Consider the following 23428-nt stretch of genomic DNA (forward strand, 5'->3'; position numbering starts at 1 on the left):
CCACTTTTCCATATGTTTCCATTCTTCATCTGGCTGTTAGTTTTTTGTTGCCATGGCACTTAATATTTATATAAACAATAAAAAGCAAAGTAACAATTCCTGCCCACTTCCTGTCAACTCCTAGTTAGAATTTCAGATCAAGTGGTGCGTGGTTGATTCCAACCCAATGCACCCAGAGATGGTGAGATGAGAATGCCTTGAGCCATCCACTCCAGGTCATTTAGAAAGTTAAAGACTCATTTTTTTTTAATGCCTAGGAGAGTAAAATAAGATAGGGGTATCAAATTATTTTTCCTTATTAAGTCAGTCAATAGGCATTAATTGAGTTCCTACTACATGTCAGACATACAATAAAAATTAACCAGTTAGATTCTATATAAAATTTTGGGTCTCACCTTCCTATAAACAGGAAATAGATGTTTAAGCAGCAGAGTGAAGAACTGAGGACATAAGTAATCAGAGCTGCACTGAGGATGCTGGGGGTGAAGTCTGACCTCTTTAGCAATTCGGGTACATGGTGAGGTTTTATTAAATCAGATAGCATTATTTGGCATAAAGACAAATCAGACAGGAACCGATTAAACTGTAATATCTTACTAAATAAAAAGACTCTATTTGCAAATAAATAACGTGTTGATTACAAAGTGACTCATACCTTACTCTTCAAGCAAATCTGATCTCTTAGTGCTTAAAAGCCTCTACCTTATGTGTTAAAAAGAAAAAGTATCCTTCTTTTTAAAATGTACCATAACTTAGCTTTTCACTAATCACAAAGGTACCTGTGGGAATAGTGAGAAATCCACTCAGGCCATGGGATGTGGTGGTTCAGAGCCAGGCTTGGATTTGAATCCCAGCTCTGTCTAGCTAGCTAACTAGCAGGGATACTTTATCTAACCAGCTGGGTTACTTTGGCCAAATGTTTAACCTCTCTGTGCTTAGTTTCTTCATTTCTAAAACAAGGATATTATTCTATCCTTCCCTGTGTTGTAGGAAGGAAAAGGGAAAAAAATTAAGTGCTTAGGAATGTTGTATAATAAAATGACTAAGGGCAAGGGTATGGCATCAGACTCTGGGTTCAAATTCAAGCTTGATCCCTCGTTCACCTGATCCCTCATTCACCTTGAACACATACCTACCATCCCTGTGTCTCAGTTTCCTCATCTATAAAAGGATACTAGTTGCATCTACCTTGTTGGGTTACTATGGGGAGATGTAAATTTATAGATGTTATTTATAGATGTAAAGTACTTAGCATACAATGAGCACTCAATTAATGTTAAGTTATCAGAGTAATGTCTGAATAAGTGGTAGTTAATATTAACCGTATGAAAATTATGCTTGACATCACTAATATCAGGAAAATGCACATCAAAACCACAGTGAGCTATCACCTCACACCTCTCAAAAGGGCTATCATCAAAAAGACAACAAGTAACGAGTGTTGGCAAGGATGTGGAGAAAAAGAAACCCTCGTGCACTGCTGGTGGAATTGTAAATTGGTGTAGTCACTATAGAAAATAGTACGGTCGTTGCTCAAAAAAATGAAAATAGAACTACCATGTGACCCAGCAATTCCATTTCTGGGTACTTAGCCAAAGAAAATGAAACACTAACTTGAAAAGATATATGCACCCCCATGTTCACTGCAGCATGATTTATAATAGCCAAAATGTGAAAACAACCTAAGTGTTCATCAGCGGAAGAATGGATAAAGCAAATGTGGTACATGTATATGATAGAATATTACTCAGCCATAAAAAAGAATGCCATTTGTGAAAACATGGATGGACCTCGAGGACTTTAGGCTAAGTGAAATAAGTCAGACAGAAAAAGGCAAGTCCCATTTGATCTCACTTACATGTGAAATTTTTTTTAAAAAAAGCTCACAGATACAGCAAACAGATTGATGGTTGCAAAGGCAGGGGGTGGGGCAAAATGGGTGAAGGGGGTCAAAAGGTTCAAACTTCCAGTTTTAAAATAAGTAAGTAAGTCATGGGGATGTCATGTACAACATGGTGACTATAGTTAATAATACTGTATGGCATATTTGAAAGTTTCTAAAAGAGTAGATCTTAAAAGTTCTCATCACAAGAAAAAAAATTCTACAAGTATATGTGGTGACAGATGTTAACCAGACTTACTGAGGTGATCATGTTGTAATATATACAAAATCAAATCACTATGTTGTACACCTGAAACTAATATAATGTTGTATGTCAATTATACCTCAACAACAAAAAATAAAAATAAGCCAAAAAAACAAAAACAAAAACAGGGCTTCCCTGGTGGCGCAGTGGTTGACAGTCTGCCTGCCGATGCAGGGGACACGGGTTCGTGCCCCGGTCCGGGAAGATCCCACATGCCGCGGAGCGGCTGGGCCCGTGAGCCATGGCCGCCGAGCCTGCGCGTCCGGAGCCTGTGCTCCGCAACGGGAGAGGCCACAACAGTGAGAGGCCTGTGTACCGCAAAAAAAAAAAAAAAACCAGTATGGGACCAAACGGGAAGGGATAGGGACCATAAAGCTTCACTGGAAGAAAAATCTTAGGAATCATTCTGTCTTATCTTCTTTTTTTTTTAACACCTTTATTGGAGTATAATTGCTTTACATTGCTGTGTTAGTTTCTACTGTATAACAAAGTGAATCAGTTATACATATACATATATCCCCATATCTTTTCCCTCTTGCGTCTCCCTCCCACCCTCCCTATCCCACCCCTCTAGGTGGTCACAAAGCACCGAGCTGATCTCCCTGTGCTATGCAGCTGCTTCCCACTAGCTATCTATTTTACATTTGGTAGTGTATATATGTCAGTGCTATTCTCTCACTTCGTCCCAGCTCCCCCTCCACCCCCCGGCCTCCGTGTCCTCAAGTCCATTCTGTTCTATCTTTCATCTGACGGATGGGAACACTAAGGACTAAAGCAACAGTCAGCACACTGTCCAAAGTCCCTCTGCTTTGGGGGCAGAGCCTGGACTGCAACGCAGGTCTTCGGGCTTGCAGTCCAAAGTTCTTAGCCTGAAAACACATGGCATACTTAGTCTTTCTGCCTCAGGGGTGATGAGATTGTAATGGAAACCAGTTTTTCATGTCTACTCTCCAAATGGAAAAAACTGGATGAGGATTTTGGGGGTAGAGCAAAGGGAGAGCAGCCACTGGCAAAGAGACAAAATTGAATCCTATTCCTCAAAATGAGGTATATCTGCAAGGCATCAGGATTTAATTTTTGGTGAAACTGGCAAAGGGTTTATAGACTAAAAATATAAGCATGAGAAATAAGAATGGCTTTGGAGAATTATAGACTGATCAGTTACTCTTTTGGACGGGGCCACTTGATGAAGTCATTAATCATATAAACAAAACAGCCTGAGTTTTTAAATAAGAGAAAATTTACTAGGGGCCTAAAGCGATTAATTTAGTAAGGTCTTTGGTGGTAGAAGGCAAAGAAGTTCTTTCAGATGAGTTTCTCATTAACAGGTATTTTTCAAAATTGAGTTGAGTGATGGAGGGCTCAAATACTTTAAAGGAAGAAACTATTCAGAGCATTTAGTTCAACACTGTCATTTTATGACGAGGAATTAGAAACAGAGCAAGTGGGCTTGCTCATAATGACTTGGTTAGTTTAGTTTCAGGTCCTCATGGATGGGTTTATGGCTTAAGTATATGCCTTAAACAAAGAGTAGAGATAAACAGGAGAAGTATAATGAATCTATATAATTGCAGAACTCTCCTCCTCCGCTCACTGAGAGCTTATAGGATGCCAGAAAAGACACCGAGTTGATCCATGTACCTTTATTCCTCACAAGTCAATGAGTTAGGTACCATTATTATGCCACTTTACAGATGAGAAAGTAGAGGTTTCCAGAAGGCTGTGAGTGACATTAGCACTTGCATCAGAACCATTACCACCGCTACATTTTCCTGAGCATGTACCATGCTCCAGGCAAACATTCTAATGTACCTGCGTAAGTTCATTTAATCTTTATAACAGTCTTATGAGGTCAGTACTGTAGTTCATTCTCATTTTACAGATGAGAAAGCTGAAGCTTAGAAAAGGTTAAATAACTGGCCCAAGGTCACCTAGCTGGAAAGTGGCCAAACCAGGAGATAAATCTGGGCCTCTATGACGTCTTTAAGAATAACAGCATCGGTGGTTGCCAGAGGCAGGGGATGGTGGGGGGGCGGTGGGCAAAATGAATGAAGGGGTCAAAAGGCACCGATTTCCAGCTCTAAGATAAATAAGTCATAGGGATGTATACACAACATGGTGACTGTAGTTAACAATACTGTACGGCATATTCGAAAGTTGCTGAGAGAGTTGATCTTCAAAGTTCTCATCACGAGAAAAAAAAATTCTGTAACTGTGTGGTGATGAATGTTAACTCGACTTATTGTGGTGATCATTTTTCAATGTATACAAATATTGAATCATTTTGTCCTGTACCTGAAACTAACATAATGTTATATGTCAGTTACCTCAAAAAATTTAAAAAGAAGAATAGAAAGGAGAAAGTGCAAAAAAAAAAAAATCCATTTGCAAATCTTTGACTCTTCCAGTGTTAAAGGCCCAAACTGACAAGGAGATATAAATACTATAGTGAAGACCTTAAGGAATTCCTATAGATAGGGGGAGGGGAAACCCTTGGCATTTCTGTGGCTAACAGAACACACCGTTGAGTGGAGGAAGAATGGGGCTGACCCAGGAGAGCAATTTTTGCTCCAATTATACTAAAGCTCACTACTATTTCAGTGCCATCATCTATCACAGCGGAAGCAATCTGTCCATTGCCTGGAATGCCATGTAGTGGAACAGTAAATCAGGCAAGGAAAGAGCGTGCTGAAAGTACCTGAAAGATTCAGGAGTAAGGAAACTGAGTGAGGAGGGTTAGGGGAAGCAGCACAAAGAAAGTTGAGAAATAACAGTCAACATGTTGATTTCATCCATGGACAGACAAGTGTAACAGAACAACACAAACAATGTCTCCCAGGGATTTTTTATTTAAAAAAATAGAAAGGAGTGAGGGCGTCTTTCTACTCTACGTAGCAGGCAGTCTTCTATGCAGATAACAACATATCACCATATAACTGCACAGAAATCTATTGACAAAGTCTGGGAAATCTAAGTGAATGAATAAAAAGGTAAGCCAAGTAGGAATAATTCCTTATTTTTTGTAAAGCTTTCAGTCCATTGTTAATACTTCATGTCGGCAAATTTAACCAACATAACAGTGGGGCCGTTTAAACTGTGGCCAAAAAAATTAAAATACCAAATAAGTATGAAATGAAATAGATATTCTTGACTGAATGCATTATTTTGTCTTCCAACTGCTTACCTACATAAGCTCTGTGTTTACTTAACTTTTTGAAGAGTCAAACCTGTGACTTTTTAAATTAAGATTTTCTGATCAACCATAAGAAATTATCAGTCACTCATTTATTGATTAAATAACCATTTAATAAAACACACTGTAGCTCCAATACCCTTCAACTCAATTTGCAACAGTTTCTTTTCAGGGATATAGATGAGTAAAGAAGCCTTTGAACTAACCTGGGGAGGGAAAGTTAAAGCCATCCGTCAAAGTCAATGTTAAATTTAGAGCCAGATGACATGGCAGCTCCCCAATCCCTCTTGCTACAATTTTCTTAGCAAAGCTCTTTGTTTTCCATTCCTGCGGATGACTGCCCCTCACTTTCCACAGTAACTCTCCCCTCATACTGACAAACAGGAAAAAACCACTCAAGTTTTTTCTTACATAATGGTTTGGTTTTTTTTGTTTTTGTTTTTCTGGTTTTTTGGTGGGAGACCCAGAATTCAAAGAGCCTTGATGCTTTTTATCAATTCCACTAGTCGTCAAGGGCAGGAAATAAAAATATTTTTCTCTTCCGACTCAAAAACAATACCCCTTTGTGAAGCTGCTAAGAAGCTAGAAATAGCAAATCTGGGAAAAATTTCAGGTGAGAGATATGCATCAAAATATTTCATTTTGCTAAAAATATCTCTAAGTTGGTCTCAGCATTCCAACTCACATCATACTGCAGTTCAGGATGATGAACAAAATCTGTTTCCCCCTTATATTGGCAGTAACTCTGAGGTTATACAAAGGAGTAAAGTAACCTGTCTTATGACGTCAAAGTTCCCGTAGGCATTTGCCAGTTCAAAGAGGTTGTTTTCAGAATGGAAACAAGAAAGACAGAAGAGGGAAGAGAGACCAGTTCAAATTGCTGCATCTTGACTACCTGGCAATTGGAGTTTAGAGCAAGGACCCAAGAGGTAACTTAGGCAAGCTGGGGAGTGCCACAAAGCTGAATCCATGACAGCCAAGAGTGCGGGGTCCTAATCAGCTGCCCCAGCACAAATAAATGAGCCCCCCCTAGGAAGCATCGCCATCCTAAAGGCAGTAGGGCTCATCCAGTGTCAGAGATGAACCTGGTGACAACAGGAGATGTGTGTGGTCCAGGGTAAGCTCCAGTGTTCCAGCCCCACAGCAGTGGAGGCGTATGAGAAAATATAAAAAGAAAAGAAAGACTTGGCCTTGGGGAGCAGGGTGAATGCAGTGGAATAACGATATAAACCCTCGGCACCCAGCAGCTCCTGGGCTCCCCTCTCCTCTGTGGGCTTCTCCCTGCCACCCCAGAGTCTCCCAGTCCCAACTTCTCCCCTCAACAGGAGCAGAAAGTAGATGACAGCTAAGTTTTTTTCAAGTCCTGCCAAGAAAAACACTGCAAGGTTAAGAACACAAAAGGCTTCGAATATCTTGCTACTCAGGTTCTTTTTTTAAATAAGTTTCGGTATATACACACACACACACAGAAGAAAATTCACTTTCAGTCAAAGGGTTCAAGAATGTTGACAATCTTTTCAAGGAGCCACTATGTTCTTAAACTCTTTCAACAGCTCTATTTGTTCTAAAAAGGGTCTTAGATTTATTTAATAGCTGTTTATCTTTCAGCTGGCCCACTGCAAACCAAAGCATAACAGAAAGCATCCAGCATAATCACAGGCTTGGAGCTGAGGGGGCTGGAGGGGCAACGGTGGGGAGTCAGAAGTACAGTAACAAGAGTTCATTGTGCTGTTTGTTGCGGGAAAGCGTGCCCATAGGTGGAAAGATTGAATTTCAGATAAAAATGCAGAAGTAAACATCTGGAGAAAGAATATTTCCATGGCAGTCTTGTCAACATGACCCCTAAATCTGTCACCCATGCAAAAGAAAAACAGCCACTAGGATCTGTGAAATGATGGCGTGAGCATTCACTTAAGGTACAGTAACATCTTTCCACCAAGGGATAAAAATCTATCACAAAATAGGTGAAACGCCTTTGTTTTTTAAGAGAAACCTGGCAAAGATGTCAGGACCCTGGAGTATAACACTGCTCTGGGACTCAGAGTGCCTGTCAGGGGAGCTGAGATCTGGAGAGAAAAAGAAAATTGTGACGTTTCCTTTATATGCCATCCAATTAATCGTGCTTATAATGCAGACAGAGTGACCACAAAAATACATTTCAGTCTACTGGGTAGCATGCCAGCCTTGATCCTAGGCTCAAGGAAAAGAAGAGGGCTCCAATTTGGGACAAAATAAACCTAGGGTTTAATTGTCATATATTTTAAACTTGGCCTGTTGTCCTGCTTGAGTAAATTTCATGAAAAATCCAAGTTTCTTAAATACTAGTTCTTTCAGGGATGAAACACTACCTATGCAGTAGTTCAAAGATGTCCCTAATACCACACTCAAATGTATTTCATATGTTTTATGTTTTTATATTTAAATCTACATAGTTTAACATATTTCTATTAAAATACATAATATGTATATATATAGTAAAAACTAAATACTTTTAGCTGAGTTAGATATTCTGTGCCTTGAAAGATAACACTTGTCTTAGGGACAAATACTGCTCACTGGGGAAGGAACTGCTGGATCCACCAATAGAATTAACCCCTGAAACTCTTCTCTCCCTCACAAATCACAAACTCTCTGCAATTAGCTTTCTTCGAACCAACGTGTTATTTACCAATAAAGATAAGCCAGTTAATTATTTCTTGAAAGTCAACTGATCCCTTGACCATTATATTTACTAATCAGTTTTGCCATCATCAAAACAGATTAATTCTTTAACAATAATGTGAGGAATATTTTATAATTGATTTAGTCCTTATTTTCAATGTGTTGAAGTTAATTCATATAAACACACTATAGTAAGTTTCTCTCTTAACTGTTAATACCTGCACTGATGGAAGACGCTCCTCTGACATAAGAAAATATCTGTATCAGTTTTGCTCACAGTATAATAGAATGTATTAGATGGGATGGATTTCTGGATACAACTGAAATATCAATGTGGCAATAAACTGTATAAATACTAGTTTTACGGCAATAGAAGAAGAGAGAAACAGGGAAAATAGGTCAACTTCAGGAAATAGGTAGCAAATGCTATTTAAGAGCAAAAAATGAAGAAAAAAAAAGGAGTCAGGAAACAAAGGGATGCTCGGTTGCCAGACAATCAGATCTTTCTTTTTTTCTTTCTTCCTTCCTTCCTTTTTTTCTTTCTTTTTTGTTTTTAACAAATCTATTTAAATCTATTTTTCTCTTAGGACTTTCTTTTTTGTAGGAATTTTTACTGCTTAATTCACATATTTTCATCTTCAATCACCTTGGTTGAATAGTTTGAGAGCAAAAACGTCTTACCATTAGAATCTTCTCAGGAAAAAAAATATATATATACACACATATTTACATCTATAGAATATATATATCCATATCCATTTATATCTAGGAATTTACTAAGCTTGTGCATATTCCTAAAAGCAAAATGCAGCAGCGACAGCCTGGATAAAATCAATAAATTGAGAACTTCAAGGCTGGTTATTCTGGGAGTGAAAACTTGAAATAGAAATGACAAAGAGGCAATGAGATTCTATCACAATGACTTCAGCAGACTCAGGGCTAGAATGAAAATCCCAGGATGTGTAATAAGAGGAGAGGAAACTCGATGCGGTCAGAACTTCACTCCATCACAGGGCAGCCAAGAAGAAGCCAGCAAGCAGACCAGTTCCCGACCACTGCTCACACCACAGTATGGCTGGGGCAGCTCTAGGAAGGGCAGGGAAACCTCAGAGACTTTTCAAGTTGTGTCTTTTATGGTATTTGCAGAGACCCAGCCAACAACAGCCAGGGGGCTGTTTACCAAAATCATTCCCTGGCACCACCCACAGGAACGCTGTGGGAATCACTGCCAAAGCTTACATGGGAATCAAACAGAAGGAACTGAATACAGCCGTGTAAAACATGCCCCAGTCATTTCGTAAGCTCCGTTTCTTCATAGATGGCTGCTGTGGAAGAAATGACTGCTTCCAGAAAACAGAGACCCCAGGAATTAATCCAGCAACACAGATGAAAGCAGAATGAAAGATTACTAATTATCCCATTCTACAATTCACACTGGTGACTTACTGCCTCTGGGCTATAAGGCACCTGAGGTTAAAACTGCTCCTCAAAAACAGATATGACAAAAGTGAGTGAATGGTGTAAGGGGCAGGTCTCAGATCACTGTTGTTCCCCAAAGTAAAAAAAAAAATAAAATAAAAGAGATTCACCACATTAAAATATCAGAACATTCCACAGACCGGCAAAACCAGATGGAGACCAGCAGTTCACACACATCCTTGTATTTCCAAGAGATGTGAAGCTCCAGGTTCTGAAAAAGACCAAACAGAAGCCCACCTGCCATGGCAGTACCAGGAGCTAAAAAGAGAAGACGACCTCGAAGAAATCCAGGCTTTTTCACTCTACACTCTCAAAGTTGGGCGTGGGGACTCAGGATCTTATGACTCTTACCTCCCATCTTTATAACTGCTTTGGTTCTCTCATTCTTTTACTCCTTACCTGCGCTCCTTTACATGTCAGAGGTTGATTATACACATCACTACTTTGGGTGTCCCTCCAGTTTCACGGGTCAACCCAATGCCCACGCTACTTATCTTTCACTACCTTTATATTACTGTAGAGTTGGGCTCTATACGCCACTCCATACACACACGACTCTCCCTCTACTTCCTCACCCCTCGCTCACTGCTGGAAGCTAAGTTTGAAAGTATCATCCTTTTACGTCTACTCAACATAGAGAAAAAGAAACACAGCAGCTGTGTTCACTGAGTCAATAAATTCATAGTGCTTAACAGAGTCTAGACTGTAGCATCCACTAAGGCAAGAACGACGACTGTTAGTTTCAACACTCAATAGCCAACGTTTAGTTTGGTACCTGGCACACAGCAGGAGTTCAATAACTGTTTTTTGAGAGATTGGAAGTCATTTTTTCTCTAAATTTCATTTTATTCTTAAATTATTTTCTCTATTGAACAAAGGAAGATTTGTAAATCACTGGAATCATGGTTTAAGCGAGTGAATGAACCAAAAAGATAGGTTCGAAATCTCAAAAGTTCCCCAATTCATTCCAATAACCAGTCCTCCTCCACCACCTCCTCCTGCTTTTTTTCCTCTTCATATCTTGAACTTTATTACAGGAAAAATTCTAGGCTCTTTACCTATATTAACTAATGTACTCTTCATGAAAACCATATAGGATAGTTACTATATTAGTCCCATTTTACAGACTAGGAAACAAAGGCCTCAAATGACTGCGTAACCTGCCAAAGAGCACACAGCTAAGAAGTTGCAAATCCAGAATTTAGGCCGTCTGACTCCAGAATGCCAGCTCCTAATGACCCCCCTGCACTGCCTCCTGAAGGACAGCTGTTAAGAAGGCTAACTGATGCCATTCATTCAGTAAAATATTTATTGAGTGCCTACTACGCGCCAGATGCCAAAAATACCCGCCACAGCCATGAATACTGTCTGTATAGAGTCAACATTCCTTCTGCTTTCCTAGTCGCCCTTTGCCGTATCTCTCAAACAGTAAGCATGCAGAATCTGTTGGACAAGGAAATTTAGTGAGAATTCGTTCTTTTTCTTTATCTCAGTCTTTTACACTTTCTTACTGAAAACAATCACTAATCCTCTCAGCATTACATGGGACTCTAGCAAGAGCCAGTGGGAATATGCAGCAGCCTGGAACGGCACAGGTAGAGACCTAAACGGAAACAGGGAAATGAATAAAATAGGGTTTCTGCTCTATTATTAGACCAAATGTATTGGCAACCTTTTCACGCCTTGCTTAACAGTCAAAAGTCAAGCCACACGGAGGGTACTGGATTCTTGCCCCTTCTTCCCACACTTGGAAAGTTCTTCCAGGCAAGAAGAATTATGGTCACCCAATCACCCTCTACACACCTGACACAAAAGGCAGGAGAGTGGAAGTGGCACGTACCCCTGGCAGAATTCCTGAGCGAAAGTGTGCAGCCTCTGTGTGATCTGACCTTCACTTTGCTCTGCACCCACCCATGCCATGCAGAACAATCCCCTTCTCCCCGAGGCTGCTGAATCAGCCCTGCTGGGAACAGCCCAAAGAGAAGCTCAGACTCCTGAGACATTTGGTCTATTCAGCACCATAAAGGAAATAGCAGTTGTTCAGTGAGGGAATAAAAATGAGGAGCTGGCTGAATAAAGGTGATAAAAATAGACTTTCCAACTCCATGAAGATGAATCATTTTGCCATGGGGATTTGCCAGGCTCTGTTTCAGCTTCATTTTCAACCCAGCCTCATAAATTTGACTTAGGAAAATTTCCTTCCTCTAGATAACCAGCGTTAGCATTAGGACAGTTCTAACGGGACTTTATTAGAGAATTGTCCAGAAATAACTTCCACTACTTCCCTAGCCTGCAGTAAATATTGGCTTTGAAGGACAAGAGTAGGCTAGGCTGGGATGTGCAGCCCATGACCCCAGACTCACTGCCCCCCTCCATCCCCCCTCAATTTTCTCCTCAGTTCTTTCCCTCCTCATTTTAAGAAATGGAGATTTTCAGAAAGTAACAGGGGTGGTGGAAAGGAGCAGAACGTGAGGGGGGCTCAGGTAGAACAGCACTTCAAGCTATGCAGTCGCATTTTCCCCAGGACACCATGTGCTGCTGAGGAATACATCTTTAAATGTAGCAGAGTTGCTTCTAATTCACAAAATTATCAAAAATCCTCTTTATTTTGACTCATGTGCCTATGTGCCTTCCGTGACATACCCCAAAAGAAAAAACAATGGCTTTCCTTAGAGAATAAAAAAGTCTTAATTAAAAGCAACAGGTGGTTAAAAATATCAAGGAACAAGGTAAACTCCATAGAAAAGTAATTTTGGTGTATTTTAGCCATACCATAGTGTATAAAAAGGACCTTTAAAAATAAAAACAAGGGATGAAATCTAAATAGCTTCCTTCCTTCACTCATGGACACCCATCATTGTGCATTTTTTTCATAATGGATTTTACTTACCCCTACACGGCCTCATATTCCACATAAAACTCCAGCATACCCACACTTGGGAGGTGGGTGGGGCATCTCTCCTGGGTGCTCCCACAGTCAGCCTGTACACAGCAGCCGAAGCGCCCTTACATCCTCTTTTCCAAAACTGTCCTCAGCACAGCAAACCCAGCTCTGCCCCAAGCAGGCTGCAGCAGCTGAAATGCTGATGCAGTGAAAGAGAACTAACTGGAAGAGAGCGTGATTGCCACACCTATTGGGGAGGGAGGCGGGGAGTTCTGCTCCCACTGAGGAAGGGGGACAGAATCCCCAAGACATAGAGGTGCCCAGTGTGATTCTGCAGGAGAGCTTTGTGACAGCTGCTGCTGCATAGTTGGCACCCAATACCATCAGTAAACCTGCATTTGGAACAGGACCCAGCAGGACCTGAGGGAGGAGAGTTCAAGTCCCTTCTTTCTGGAAGAAAGTAGCCTTGTGACCCCAGGCAAGTCATTGCCCTCTGAGACTCTGTTTCCTCATTTGTAACAATATTCTGTGATAACCTATACGAGAAAAGAATCTGAAAAAGAATGAATATATGTATATGTATAAGTGAATCACTTTGCTCTACACCTGAAACTAACACAACACTGTACTCCAACTATACTCCAATAAAATTAAAATATAAAAATATAAAAATTTTAAAAATTAAAAAAAATCTCTAAATAGCCCCTAGTTCTGAAATTTTAAGGCCATCAGAATAATCATGAATATAATAAATAAAAAGCACAGCTACAATTTCTTGAAAACAGACGATGTACCATCCACCATATTAGGCATTTTACACATATTATCTCATTTAATCCCACGATACTGAGATAAGGTTTATCAACCCCATTTTATAGATGAGGAAACTGATGAACTCACTCCATGATTCCCCATGAAAATAAAGGATCATCATATCCATTCAGGGTTTTGAATTTAAATGGAAGCATTTAATTTTTGTGCCTGAAATTGAGATGACACCTGAGGATGGAATTTCTCCACTGTTGGGTGATTAATGTGTTTACAATCCTCTGCTGGGATAATTCTGAGGTACTAGTATTTATGGTTACAGCCATTCATGCTACTGCAAAACCCATTTCCCACCTGTTGTCTTTTATTAAACCTCCCTAAAGGACATGAAATATTTCTTTGGGCAGATTCTAAAAACAGGGATCATGAAATATGTGAGCAGAAACCTCGTGTGTGGATTTACTGTTTGGAATTTTCAAATGCTATAAAACACAGTGTTTATAGCCAATTCATCATTTATAAGAGTTTATTAGACTGATAGGCCCACTGACTCACTGGTATCCTGCCATTTATGGATACCAATACTTCAACTGGGGGGCTGACATTTAATATTTATTAATAACGTCTGTGTTTCCTTGCCTATTTTATAGTATCTTTGCATTACGTTCTATTTTATGTTTATCGTCCATCATTCTAGCTTTCAAGTAAACTTTTTATTTTAAAATAGTTTTTAGATTTACAGAACATTGCAAAGATAGTCCCGAGAGTTCCAGTATAACTTGTATGCTGTATTTTATATTACTAACCAGTGGTTAGTACCATTTATCACGACTAATGAACAAACACTGGTACACTACCACTAACTAAACTTCAGGTTTTATTTGGGTTTCATCAGTTTTCCACTAATGTACTTTTTCTGTTCCAAGATCCGTCCAGGATACCATATTGCAGTCATTTCTCTTAAGCTTCTTCTGGACTTTCCTCATTTCTCAGACTTTCCTTGACAGTGTTCAGAAGTACTGGTCAGGTATCCTGTATCCCCATTTGGGTTGGTCTGATATTTTTCTCATGGTTAGACTGGGGTTATGGGTTTTGGGGAGGAAGACCACTGAGATGGATACCATTCCCATATCACCTTATCAGTCATCCTTTTATTACCTATAGGGAAGATATTTATGTCAAAACTTTAAACCGAATAAAGTTACTTTTAGAAAAGATAAATTAAATACCAAGCTATTTACTCAGAAATACAGTAATTTATCTTGTGGAGAAAATGACAGAGAGGGAAACTAATCTTTGCGTCCATTATGAGATAAGGGTAGACCTAAGGTTCTAGCAGGAAGCCAGCTAATTACAAAAGCGGTGTCTAGCAAGTTCTTTTGAAGTGCTTGCCAAGGCAAACTTTCTACAAAACAATCTCGGATGATGGTACATTTTAAGAGAAGTTGTTTCAACCAAGCGTGATCTCACTCTTTCATACAATACTTTTAGATATTTGGTGAAGTCTTTTTCCTGTTGTCAAACCACAGAATCCCTATGAACCTGGGTTTGGAGTGCTAAAAATTAGTTGCACAGAAATTCCTTCTTTAGGTAAGCTATGACTATGAAAAAAAGAAGACTTAGGCTGAAATATGTATTTCCTGCTATTATATATTTTTTCCTCACAGTTCCTAATTGGAGGTCTGTTCCTCAGGGGGAAAAAAGTAAGGAACTGATGTAATGTCACAAACTTCTGCTAAATGCTGTTCAATGAAAGATAAGGGAGAACAAGTAGTTTCTTTCTTTAAAGAATGGTGTTTTTTTTTTTTTTCAGGGACAGGAAGGGGGGAAAAACAGAAAGAAAAATGTTTTACGGCACTGCTATGTATAACCTTCCACCTCTGCAGAAGCATGAAATAATTAAGGAAACAAGCTTGAAAAATAGTTTGTGGTGGATAAGGAGGATACTAGACTTCAGTCAGCACGTCTAGGCATTCACAACACATGCGAATAAGAATTCAGTCCTGGGCTTCCCCGGTGGCACAGTGGTTGGGGGTCTGCCTGCCGATGCAGGGGGCGCAGGTTCATGCCCCGGTCCGGGAGGATCCCACGTGCCACGGGACGGCTGGGCCCGTGAGCCGTGGCCGCTGAGCCTGCGCGTCTGGAGCCTGTGCTCCGCGGCGGGAGAGGCCACAGCAGTGAGAGGCCCGCGTACCGAAAAAAAAAAAAAAAAAGAATTTCAGTCCTTGGCTGGCTTGTGTCACTCCCTAAATTTATATATTGAAGTCAAAACCCCCAGTAACTCAGAACTGTGACTGTATTTGGAGGTAGGGGCTTTAAAGAAGTGACTATGTTAAATGGGCTCATTTAGAGCAAGCCCTAATCTAGTATGTTTGGTGTCCTTATAAGAAGAGGAGATTACGATACAAACACACATGCAGAGGGAAGACCATGTGAAGACCCAGGGAGAAGGTGGCCTTCTGCAAGCCAAGGAGAGAGACCTCATAAGACAACAACCCTGCCTACTCCTTGATTTCAGACTTCTAGACTCCAGAATTGTAAGAAAATAAATTTCTGTCCTTTAAGGCACCCAATCTGTGATACTTTGTTATGACAGCAAATTAACATGCTTACCTAGCACTAAGAATGAAGAATCAAGGGGTATAAGAGAGGCTAGAGAGTATGAGATTGGTTGGATATTATATCTCAATAAATTGTCACTAATATGAAGATCTTTCTAAGTCACTCTCTCTCATGATTTTCATACCTAAGTGTAATTGCTAATGACTCCTCCTGTGTTCCCAAATTCCTTTCATCACCCTTCTCCCCCCAACCCCAGGCTCTGCCAGTGAAAGTCAAACACTCCAAAGATCAGACTTATAATTTGAGGGGAAAAAAGCTTCCAAGTTTGCGTTTATAGAAAAACAAATAATTTGTCTTCCTATACACTTAAGCATAAGGATTTAACTTTAAAATCAGCCATTCATTAACCTAGTCCAATTTTTTATAACTTTTTCCATGAGTTCTAAACCAACATTTTCCAATTGTCTGCCAGACATCTGCACATGAATATCTCTTAAAGGTAGCCAACTCAGTACGTCCAAAAGAGACTTCATCTTTTCTCTTGGAACCCGTTTCTCCTCCCTTGCTCCCGTGATTCCTATTAATGGCATCACTATTCGCCAAGTTGCTCAAATCCAAAATGGAGATGTCATCTTCCTAAGATTATTTATCATATTTCATCAATTCCAAGTTGTACATTTTTTACCTCTAAAATAATGATGCATCTTTCTATTACTGGTATATTAACATTGTGTCATAATTTAATTGATGGCTTTCAAAAAATTAGTTATATTTTAAAAAAATGGTGCGTCTTATAATCTATGAAAAACATAGAACCATAAATCCTGTGTCCCCATCTCCACTCTCACTGCTTCTACTAAGGTTAAGTAGTAGACATTATCTCTCATTTGGATTACTTGTCTCCTAATTGACTTTTGTTGCTGGTCTTTTCCCATAATCTACTTTCCACATGGCCACCAGAGTTATCTGGAACACGAGATTCCTTTGTTTGCAGTGGCTCTTACTGCATGTAAAACGAGTCAAAACACCTCTAGACGGCAGTTCTGGTCTCTACCTACTATTCTTGGTCCACTTTCCACTGTATTGATTTCTTTCAGGGATTCTGGGCTCCAGCTTCAGCCACATACAAATAATAGCCACTCCCAGACAAGACCCAGGTTCCTGTGGCTCAAAGCCTTTCTTATTCCATCCTCTGAGGCTAGACTGTCCTCCCCCAGCCCCAATGGTCTTCATTGATTGTAAATGCATGTTCAGATCTCACGCCTTCCAAAGTTCTTCCTCTCAAATAGAAACTTCTTCCTTGTTCTTCCTTGCATATTTCATTAACATTTCACAGTCCTCCTTTATTAGACCTTATTTGTACATTTTCCTCCTAGAAGGGGATCCCTTGAAAGCAGGAATTATGTCTTGGGTCATAGTGGGTTTTCACTTGGAAGGCAACAGAGAACATACCATCTCTTTTTAGTGTATACGTGCAGAAGAAAACTGGGAAACAGACCTTAGATGTCATGCAAGGGTCCAAGGAAAATTGTATTACCGCTAAGGTACTGTAGGACACATTTTCAGGAGAATAAGAAATTCATGTCCTGCTTTCTCAGCGGATTAAGACAATCATTTCATTCACTGTGGAAGCACCTTTTAAATAGCTTCCAGTGATCCCTTCCTCCTGTACACAGGTCCTTGTGTAATCTCCTCCCCCTGAGTGTGGGCTATAGACCTAGTGACTTGCTTTTGATTAACAGAATATGGCAGAGGTGAGGAAACATCACTTCTGAGATCAGGTTATACATGATTGTGATGTCCGTCTTGTTTGTTCTCTCTCCCTCCCTCTCTCTCCTGGTTCTTCTTGCTTGCTCACTCTCTGGAAGGAAGCTGCCACACTGTGAGGTGTTCTACGTAAATAGGCCCATGTGGCAAAGAACTGAGGATGGCTTTGGCCGGCATCCTGCAACAAACCAAATCTTGTTGACATACACCTGAGTGAGCTTAGAACCAGATCCTTCCCTAGTCAAGTCTTAAAACGACACCAGCCAACACCTGATGGCCGCCTTGTGAGACATCCTGAAACTCTAACCAAACTAAGCCAAGCCCAGATTCTTGACCCACAGGTACTCTGGGATAGTAAGTGGTTTAGGCCACTAAATTTGGGGGTAATTTGTTACACAGCAGTGGATAACTAATACACTCACCAAATAAGAAAACAGATAATAAACATAGGATGAGTAGAAAGGACAAAAACACTCTCATTGAGTCTTGCCAAGTACTCAAAAAAGATGGACAACGGGACTAACTTATTGGTCTGATCCAAGCACTCAGTAGCTAACGAAAAGCCAGCCTGTTCCAGTGGCCATCAACATTCCCCTTTACCCTGGTCCAGCTCACTGTGGAGAATGGCTCTCACCAACTGACATACTTTTATTTTTGTATTCACTATGTGCCAAGTATTTTGGTTTAGGTCATAAATTAACTGTAGTCCTGTTTCTTAAGAGTAATAATACGTAGTGGGAGATACACCTAGAACATTCCTTTAGCTCAGGAAAGGCCTTAAACGTCTTTCTGAGCTGTTATATGCAGTGGGCAGCTATGGAAGGTTATCTGATAAGGACCTGAGATAATCTGTACTTTTAGAAGGTACCTGTGGAAGCTGTTACACCTGGCAGCATACAAACCATACTCACTTGGGAGGCACTGAACAAAGTCACCGCTACCACCCCCCTGGCAGGTTCATAGTCCACCATTCAACTAAAAGCAAGATCAAATGTACCAAAGACCATATGGGTTTTGCTGTTGTTTTTCCCTCCAGTTTGTGCTCTTTTATGTCTAAACCTACTAAAAGGCTAACCACCATCCCAGCTTGGGCTCGGTTTTAGCACCAAACTCGAGAGTAGCAAATTGAGTATTCCTTCTGTGTGTGGTGTGGAAACACTACTGAGGTTTCTCTCCCCGTGCCAGGGATGAGGATAAAGGAACGTGTGTCATTAAATTTAATTTTGGCTGAGATTCTTCACAAGGTCTATTCATTTCCCTCAGTGAAATGTACCTCCTTTGCACAGAACATCGCTCAAACACCATTTTCCACTTGGCCCCCAAAGAAGAGTAAGACCACTTCCAGAAGCCCCCTCCCCACCTGCCTATGAAGGAGAATTGTGTCTGCCTCTTCCTGAGCCTTTGTTGTCCAGAATCAGAATCATGATTCTGGGGGGGAACTGAAAGGAGCTAAATCTAGCTGGATTGATTTGCACCTGAAAAGGCTGGGGGTTAGTAGCAGCAGAGAAAGGGGTAAGAAGCAAGAGAGACAAGAGCTAGTATAGTGTGAGTCTGAATGATTATAGGTAGTTGGGACAGAAAGAGTTTTGCAGGGGAGCTGGCAAGTATAAGGGGTGTGTGTGTGTGTGTGTGTGTGTGTGCGTGCACGTGCACCATGTGTAAAGACAGAGAGGAGAGAGAGAGGAGGGCATTTCAGGAAGTTTTACTGCATGTTACAAATGGAATAAGTCTATGACATTTTTTGGAAAGACTTCAGTAAGGATGTCTAATGTTCCCCTATTAGTATCCATTGTTGAACTGGTGCTTCATTGACTGGGATGCTTGAGATGTGGCCACATGGAGATTGCTTTTATATGGGTGACAGTAGAAATGTTACATTTGCAGTGCCTTTTAAAATAGGTCACTGCCTCAATTTGGTGAAATTAATAGATCTTAAATGAGAAGGATGAGAGGTTGTCTTCTAAAAACATACGAGATCGCCTTAGAGGTTGATGCCTCCGAACAAATGTTCGGGAGTGTTGAGGTTCAAAGATCTTATTATAAGACCTGATGGAGATAGTGTAACACAGTATAAAAGGCACGGAGCCTGGAGTTGGGCAAATCAGGGTGCAAATCTCCATACTGCCTCTTATTTATTGGAAAGCTGGTAACTTACTTCTTTGCACACTTGTTTCCTGAGATTAGTAAAAATACAGAAATAACTACATCGTAGGGCAATTGTAAAGATTAAGAAGGATAATCAAGCACTGCACCTGATACCTAGGGAGGTATTCATATACGACGGTTGTCACTATGGTGCCTTACACCTCTGGCCTCCCTCTTTGCCTGCTCTGCCTCCCTCCTGGCCTAAAACAACCAGGAAGAGAAATGGAGGCAGAGAACAGAAGCCTGGCCAGCTTTTTCTGGGGGAACCTATATGATAAACTGTTGAAGGGAAGGTAAATGCTCTAGAATGTCTAAATGAAGTTGTAAAATATAAACCTAAAATATAAGTCATTGATAAGGATGAGCTGAGACAGACAAGAGCTAATCTCCAGTTAGGATCTGCAGGAAACCACTTCTTGGCAGGTAAACACCCAAAACACCTGGGACTCAAATTTACTGCGTTGTCATCTTCCTAAAATTATGAAGTTTGTGTAAAGGCTTTTCACTCATACTACTCAGTTTTCAACAGCTTCATATGTCTAGCTTTGTCCAAAACAATATTTTTAATCTTCACATAATGTGGCAATCTCCACTGCCTTTTCATCCTTTCTCATTCTCTGACCTCCCTCAAACAATGAAACATCAACTGTTCTGGTATCAGTTTCATAAAATAAAACAGATATCTTTTGAAAGCTTCCTAAAGTCCACGGAGTTTATGGGAACTTACATTTTTATCCATTTCAGAAAGCTCAGCTCTGAGCATATTTGAAATCTTATCTTTTGGTTAAGGAAAAATACATCTTTTTTTTCTAAAGAATAAGTTTTTGAGTGGGTTAGAGTAACTAAAACGGTAGGATAATTCTACCAGGTACATTGCTGCTATAGCCTACTGAACTTCAGTTAGTGCAAACTTCCAGCATGCATCAGGTGAAGTGAGCCCTTTCACAGAGCTTGGAAAGATATTTTGAAGGTTTTGGCCAAAAGGAAGAACAGAAAGAGATGAACTGAAAAAGTGAGTCTTTGCTTTCCCCTCTTTCTCACAAGAGGTAAAATAATTGTCATTTACACGTGTTCCATTTTCAACTGGGAACACCTGTGAGTGATACAACCAAGGAGAAGGGTGGCCTGTGCTTTGGATTCATCTCAGCTTTTACTGTTTGTGTGATCTTCCCCTCTACGGACCCACACGTCCTCATCTGTAAAACAAGTATATCTAAGATGTCCTTCCTGCTGTAAAATTCTTTTTTTCTCAGATTGCTTTCATCCTCATGGATTCATATGCAATATCAACCAAATATTTCATGACAGCCCTAGGAAGGTCCAGCACCCAAGGACAGAATCCCCAAATATCTATTTCCAATTATACTTCACATGTGAGTGCGCGCGCACACACACACACACACACACACACACACACACACACACACACACACACACACACACACACACACACACACACACACACACACACACACACACACTGGCTGTTACAATTAAAATCCGGGTGAGAAAAGACTTAATCCCCAAATTCCTACTGTAAGCAAGGATTTCATACATTTGTGTCTCTTGCACAGAGTCTGATGTTTCTGGGATGAAATGGAATTTAGCAAGATCTCTAATGACCATTAAATTGAGTTTCAGGATATGGCTTGATTATGCAATACTGTCAAACTGGCCAAATAAAGGGCAGCATTTTTAAAATTCGTTGGTATGCCAAGACCTAAATTTGAGGTCTTTCTCTCTGGCAAAATCTAACAGTATCACTAACACCTAAAAAAGAATGCAAGCATCTGCAGGCAGTCACCACACGGCTGCATATGTCAGCAATCGTTACAGAAGAAACACAGACCTGGATCCAGGGTCTTTGCATTCTTGCCAGGAAATGATTTTCAACTACTTTGTTTTAACACCTTCACCCCTGAATTCTTTGTAACCACAGCTCAACTCAGGGGCTAAAATACACCTATTCATGCCTTTGTAAATCTACACGTGTTTATAATTTGGGATTGCTATGTGAAAACACACTTTTCTATTTATCTTCAAGTCAAGCAGCTGGGCCATCTTAATGGATTCTTCTCAACACCAGGCCATTAAGACACACAGGCATGGGTTCCAGGCATGGAAAACCCTCTGGCCATACTTCTTAGATCTCCATGGCCTCTGCTACTGAGGGCTGCTTGATCAATAGAGGGTCAGTGACCTGTCAACCCCCTGACAAAGTACAAATCAACCTAGAAGTCTGTAGATGCACTTGAGGAATGCTGTTGTTCTTTCCTGAGTGTCACAAATATGGATGGAAGAACTGTCGTGTGAAGAATATCCTCACACAAAAGGCTGCATCTCTACACATCTTCAAATCTACTGCTTAACATTAAAAGGATTATACACCATGATCAAGTGGGGTTTATCCCAGGAATGCAAGGATTCTTCAATATACGCAAATCAATCAATGTGATAAACCATATTAATAAATTGAAGGAGAAAAACCATATGATCATCTTAATAGATGCAGAAAAAGCTTTCGACAAAATTCAACACCCATTTATGATAAAAACCCTCTAGAAAGTAGGCATAGAGGGAACTTACCTCAACATAATAAAGGCCATATATGACAAACCCACAGCCAACATCATCCTCAATGGTGAAAAACTGAAACCATTTCCTCTAAGATCAGGAACAAGACAAGGTTGTCCACTCTCACCATTACTATTAACATAATTTTGGAAGTTTTAGCCACAGCAATCAGAGAAGAAAAATAAATAAAAGGAATACAGATTGGAAAAGAAGAAGTAAAACTGTCACTGTTTGCAGATGGCATGATACTATACATAGAGAATCCTAAAGATGCTACCAGAAAACTACTAGAGCTAATCAATGAATTTGGTAAAGTAGCAGGATGCAAAATTAATGTACAGAAATCTCTTGCATTCCTATACACTAATGATGAAAAATCTGAAAGAGAAATTAAGGAAACACTCCCATTTATCACTGCAGCAAAAAGAATAAAATACCTAGGAATAAACCTACCTAAGGAGACAAAAGACCTGTATGCAGAAAACTATAAGACACTGATGAAAGAAATTAGAGATGTTACAAACAGATGGAGAGATATACCATGTTCTTGGATTGGAAGAATCCACATTGTGAAAATGACTATCCTACCCAAAGCAATCTACAGATTCAATGAAATCCATATCAAACTACCAATGGCATTTTTCATAGAACTAGAACAGAAAATTTCACAATTGGTATGGAAACACAAATGACCCCGAACAGCCAAAGCAATCTTGAGAAAGAAAAATGGAGTTGGAGGAATCAGGCTCCCTGACTTCAGACTATACTACAAAGCTACAGTAATCAAGACAGTACGGTACTGGCACAAAAACAGATATATAGATCAATGGAACAGTATAGAAATCCCAGAGATAAACCCACGCACATATGGTCACCTAATTTATGACAAAGGCAGCAAAAATATACAGTGGAGAAAAGACAGCCTCTTCAATAAATGGTGCTGGGAAAACTGGAAAGCTACATGTAACAGAATGAAATTAGAACCCTCCCTAACACCGTACACAAAAATAAACTCAAAATGGATTAAAGACCTAAATGTGAGGCCAGACACTATAAAACTCTTAGAGGAAAACAGGCAGAGCATTCTATGACATAAATCACAGCACGATCCTTTTTGACCCACCTCCTAGAGGAATGGAAATAAAAACAAAAATAAACGAGCGGGACCTAATGAAACTTAAAAGCTTTTGCAGAGCAAAGGAAAACATAAAAAAGACGAAAAGACAACCCTCAGAATGGGAGAAAATA

At 40.1% G+C, this 23428-nt stretch overlaps 1 protein-coding gene across 9 annotated transcripts in view; it reads right to left on the reverse strand.

The window, feature by feature from the left end:
• Positions 1-23428, reverse strand: part of LIMCH1 (LIM and calponin homology domains 1) — a 344058-nt gene that overhangs the window by 148931 nt on the left and 171699 nt on the right. Inside the window, exon 1 of one of the 9 annotated variants that reach the window (XM_082653746.1) lies at positions 12371-12560. The exons of the other annotated variants lie outside the window; for them this stretch is intronic. The gene's annotated coding sequence lies outside the window, so the exon portion shown is untranslated. Of the gene's footprint in view, positions 1-12370; positions 12561-23428 lie in introns of those variants that run through there. 9 annotated transcript variants of the gene reach the window in all.

Source organism: Grampus griseus, assembly GCF_964374135.1.
Source record: "Grampus griseus genome assembly, chromosome: 4".
Lineage (NCBI taxonomy): Eukaryota > Metazoa > Chordata > Mammalia > Artiodactyla > Delphinidae > Grampus > Grampus griseus.